The sequence below is a fragment of the Scylla paramamosain genome, unplaced genomic scaffold (assembly GCF_035594125.1).
Source record: "Scylla paramamosain isolate STU-SP2022 unplaced genomic scaffold, ASM3559412v1 Contig40, whole genome shotgun sequence".
Taxonomy (NCBI): domain Eukaryota; kingdom Metazoa; phylum Arthropoda; class Malacostraca; order Decapoda; family Portunidae; genus Scylla; species Scylla paramamosain.
The window spans coordinates 252,583-257,778 of record NW_026973705.1 but is presented as its reverse complement, the minus strand read 5'-3'; the positions used below and the strand labels follow the sequence as shown (position 1 = coordinate 257,778).

Sequence of the window (5,196 nt, the reverse complement as noted above, 5' to 3'; positions counted from 1 at the left end):
ACATTTCTGCCCGCATCCGAATACTTTCAAGAGGCTGTAGTACAAATTACACGGGTTTTAAGGATGTTTCTTCGGTCCTGGTGACAGACTGGTAAGGTTTCTACACCATCAAAGGGAAAAGCAGTCTTGAAAACCCGTGTGATCATCATTGTGTCCTTTGAAAACAGTCTGGTGTGAGAGCAGAGCTTTTCAGAATACAGGCACTTAACCTGTCTTCATAAAAAACAAGTGCATTTATGATACCTGAGACTGCCCTACTACATTCCCCCAATGACTCTAATGTATCTTTCTTTTTTTTTTTTTTTCGTACCATTAGCCAGTCTCTCATTGGTGAAAACATCCTCACTACATGTACTACGTTATTTTATTAGTCTCAAGTCACTACTTAAAGTCTATATAAGCCTCAATAAATACGAAAGCTGTAGTGATGGCCTGCTTCCCGTCAGCCAATCAGAGCGTTCTATTTTTTTCCGTTTTCTTTCTTGCTCTTCGTAAAACTGATGTATCTTTCATTTGTTCTTACTTCTTGCCTCACGATGTATTGGTGTCTTCTACTGCTAATATAACCGTGATTCAATTTTTTTTTCTTTTTTTTTATCACTACAAGCAGTATTATGAGTGCGGCTCTGTTCTGAGTGACAATTACCTCAGCACAGCCTCGACCAATCAGCACCAAGTATTCAAGTCACGTGATACTCTCTCCTCGCCGTCTCCTCAGCCATTCGCCCTGCGCCCGCTGACGTGATGTGACGGGTCTCCGGTTGTGTTGCAGCGGTGAGGTGGTGTTGCATCTTTTCTCAGCGGGCGTGTTCTGGTGGAGTGCGGTGTGGAGGGAGAGGTGGATGTGAGTATGGCCTGGTGGTAGATAGGGAGGAGTGGATAGTGGAAGAGAGATGTGGAGAGTAGGATGGTGGAAGGGGGAGGTGGAGGTGGCTATGGCAGACGTGACTGGGTCAAGGTGGTGGTTGTGGTGGTGTTTGGTATGTGTGTGGTTGTAGAGGATGGAAGTGGTTGCCTAACTAGGGTGATGGTGGTGGTAGTTACGGTGGGGGGGTGGGGGGTGGAATGTTGGTGGAAGAGTGTTGGTAGTGATGGTGAAAGTGACTGGCTTGTGGTGAAGGTGGTTGTGATTGTTGGGGATGGTGGTGGTTGTGTAATAGTGGTAGGGATATCGGACTTAACGGTGTTGTGGTTGCTGGGTGCGGTTGAGGGCTGGGGTGGTGGTGGTGGTGGTGGTGGTGGTGGTGGTGATGCTACGGTTGTCAAGGTTTATAGGGAGATGTTCGTGTGTGTGTGTGTGTGTGTGTGTGTGCGTGCGTGTATACTCCTGTAACTAGCAAACTGCTGTCACTCGTTCACTTGTTTCACCTCCCTGTTTCAGACTTTCCTTCTCTCCCCTCCCCTCCCCTCCCCTCACATCCCGCTCCCTTCCTCCCCTGCCCGCCACCCTCTCCCCACTCTTCCTCGCCTGCTCTCCCCTGCTCCTCGTGTTCCAGGTGGCTGTTACCTTATCTGATTTAATATATAATGGTTTTTATTTGAGATCGAAGCTCCACGTAATGAAAGGCAGAAATCTGTGCTTTTGATTACTATTATTGCACTATTGATGTAAACTTACAATACAAAATTAATTCTATTGGGAAATGAGTGTTTATTTAAACAACTCCATCTATATAATGACCTGTGTGATGTGACATCAGCGAGAGAGAGAGAGAGAGAGAGAGAGAGAGAGAGAGAGTAATATTAGTAAATGAGGCTAAATTTTAACGTTATTGACTCTTTGATAATGAAAATTAGATGACTGAGATTGCAGTTAAGTAAGTTGAGAAGTTGAGCAAATAAATACGAGCAGGCTGTCTGTCTGTCCGTCTTTCAATCAATCAAACAGTCAGTCTGTTGATGGAGGAATGGTGGAGAGAGCAGCCTGTGTCTGTCTGTCTGTCTGTCTTTCAGTCAGTCAGTCAGTCAATCTGTTGATGGGGGACTGGTGGAGAGAGCAGCCTGTGTCTGTCTGTCTGTCTGTCTTTCAGTCAGTCAGTCAGTCAATCTGTTGATGGGGGACTGGTGGAGAGAGCAGCCTGTGTTTGTCTGTCTGTCTTTCAGTCAGTCAATCTGTTGATGGGGGACTGGGGGAGAGAGCAATCTGTGTCTGTCTGTCTGTCTTTCAGTCAGTCAATCTGTTGATGGGGGACTGGTGGAGAGAGCAGCCTGTGTTTGTCTGTCTGTCTGTCTTTCAGTCAGTCAATCTGTTGATGGGGGACTGGTGGAGAGAGCAGCCTGTGTCTGTCTGTCTGTCTTTCAGTCAGTCAATCTGTTGATGAGGGACCGGTGGAGAGAGCAGCCTGTGTTTGTCTGCCTGTCTTTCAGTCAGTCAATCTGTTGATGGGGGACTGGTGGAGAGAGCAGCCTGTGTTTTTGTCTGTCTGTCTTTCAGTCAGTCAATCTGTTGATGGGGGACTGGTGGAGAGAGCAGCCTGTGTGTTTGTCTGTCTGGCTTTCAGTCAGTCAATCTGTTGATGGGGGACTGGTGGAGAGAGCAGCCTGTGTGTTTGTCTGTCTGTCTTTCAGTCAGTCAATCTGTTGATGGGGGACTGGTGGAGAGAGCAGCCTGTGTCTGTCTGTCTGTCTGTCTTTCAGTCAGTCAATCTGTTGATGGGGGACTGGTGGAGAGAGCAGCCTGTGTCTGTCTGTCTGTCTGTCTTTCAGTCAGTCAATCTGTTGGTGGGGGACTGGTGGAGAGAGCAGCCTGTGTCTGTCTGTCTGTCTTTCAGTCAGTCAATCTGTTGATGGGGGACTGGTGGAGAGAGCAATCAGTGTCTGTCTGCCGACGTGATTCCTGCCTCCATTGTTTCATTACATATGAAAACTACAAGAACGGGAAGTATTGGTTTTATTCATTAATTGACTGATGTGTGGTGGTGGAGGTGGTGGTGGCATTAGTAGTATTTAGGTGTTCAACTTAATAGGGAATGAAGGTAATGCGTATGCGCTGGTGGCTTGAAAGTAACAAGTGGTGATGAAAGGTGGTGGTTTGAGATGGTGGCAGGGCCTGTTACCACCTTCACTGTCCCAAGTCAAGGAGGGAGGCACTTCATTATTGTTACACCTGCTATTTTACTCGCCTACTTTTCTCTCTCTCTCTCTCTCTCTCTCTCTCTCTCTCTCTCTCTCTCTCTCTCTCTCTCTCTCTCTCTCTCTCATTTTATATTCGCCTGTTGTTCTTTTTCTTCCTCTTCCCAAATCCAATCAAACTGTATTTTTGTTGCCATTTTGAGTGTTAACACAACCCAACCTAACCTTTCTTTGTCTTTATTTATTTATTTATTTATTATTATTTTTTTTTTTTTTTGGTATTTCTAAGTGTCTCTAAGCCTTTTAAGTGGTAACCTACTTTAATGTAACCTCTCATCACTATTGCAGAGGAGATAATTGGTGGGCTGTGTGTGGTGAGTGCCACATTGTCTGTGAGGGACCCCCAGAGCCACACAGCACCAGCTGCAACAGCTACAGCAGCAGCAGCAGCAGCAGCAGGAGGAGGAGGAAATGGCATCCACCTTCTACTTCACCCAGTGTCACCGGGGCCTCCTCCAGCAGCTGGCCAGGGTGCAGGGACAGGATGAGCAAGGTGAGGAGTGGTGGTGGTGGTAGAATTGATAGCAATGTTCAGTATGGTAGTAAAAATGCTAGTAGAGCTCCTGGATTATATATTTTTAGTAGTATAGTAGTAGTAGTAGTAGTAGTAGTTCCAGCATTTGTTGAAATATACTGGTAATTATACACTAATAATAATAATAATAATAATAATAATAATAATAATAATAATAATAATAATAATAATAACAATAATAATAATACATCTATCCAGCCCATTATTGTTGTGTAGAGTTGAGGTGCAAACAAACATCTGTAAGTGTGGACTGCCTTTATTCATCAGTCACACATACAAAACACAACAACAACAAACACATAAACAACAACACAATCAACACATCATTTAATAACAAACAGACAACACTAACAAAACAAACTGTTAATATTCCTTGTAAATTGTGAAAGAAAACAAAAAAAGGAAAACAAAGATGATGATGATAATGGTGGTCTTTCCCCAGCAGGTGGTGACAGAGAGGGTGGCCAGCTTGTCCCTCCCTCCTGCCACCCAGCCATAGCACTGGCAGTTGCTGCAGTGAGACTGCCCAGGCACAAGTTTGTGCACGTGTCCAGGACGTGAAGGTGATGGGAACGTGTCCTGAAGGAGGGAGCAGAGCTGTAAGAGTACTCGAGTCTGCTGCTGTGGTGGGAGGAGGAGAAAAACATCAGCAGTAGTTAGTAGTGGTAGTAGAAGTATTCAGCAGTGCTGCTGCTGCTGCTGCTGCTGTCAGTGGTGCAGCTGTTCACTCCTCCACAGCTGCTGCCTTCCCTCAACATACTGTGTCTTCCCTCACCTACAATGAACAACTATGAACAATACCTCTTGTGCAATCAGGCAGCGCTCAGCTGTACTCACCGATAGACTGACCACTAAGAATTACCTGTGGGCCACATGACAAGGCCCACGCCAGCCAGGCTTGGTTGCCAGTCAATAACAACAACAACAACAACATCTCGTGCAATGAAGAACACTGAATAACAACAACACCTCTCCCCTGCATCATCAACAATCAACAACATCTGCTTTGTTTCACTCATGCTGTGCCCTCCCCTCTCTCTCTCTCTCTCTCTCTCTCTCTCTCTCTCTCTCTCTCTCTCTCTCTCTCTCACCTCACCTCACCTCAGCCCACAGTGCCACAGTATGTCCCCCCACAGTATGCTTACAAACCCACAGTGACTCCCCACAGTCCCTCACCAATAAGTGACCCCCTCACACACACACACACACACACACACACACACACACACACACACACACACACACAGCATAACATACACAAACGCTGCATCTTGTACAAAGGCCACAATAAAGAATGGACACACAAAATGGACAAACTTAATTTTGTTCCGACCTGCGTGAATGTAGTGAGGCTCAACATGTACAAGTGAACAGTGAGGAGTGTATTAGATTCAAGACTCAGATATTATACACAAAGTACAGGACACAGGTTGATGATGAGTATGGTGAGTCAAGCATTCATCTGTGGCTGGTCTGCCTCTTGAAGCACAGCACTGACCTCTTGCCCCACTTGTTCCAGCAGCCCCTCA

At 45.9% G+C, this 5,196-nt stretch overlaps 1 long non-coding RNA gene across 2 annotated transcripts; it reads left to right on the top strand.

Annotated features, from left to right (window-relative positions):
• Positions 1 to 562: 562 nt before the first annotated feature.
• LOC135098017 (uncharacterized) lies at positions 563 to 4,909 on the top strand. Of its 2 annotated transcripts, none has more exons than XR_010266433.1 (3): positions 563 to 844; positions 3,421 to 3,625; positions 4,113 to 4,909. It is a non-coding gene; the product is annotated as an uncharacterized LOC135098017 (long non-coding RNA). The 2 variants fall into 2 exon arrangements; XR_010266432.1 differs by having other exon boundaries at positions 564 to 844; positions 4,110 to 4,909.
• The last annotated feature ends 287 nt before the right edge of the window (positions 4,910 to 5,196 follow it).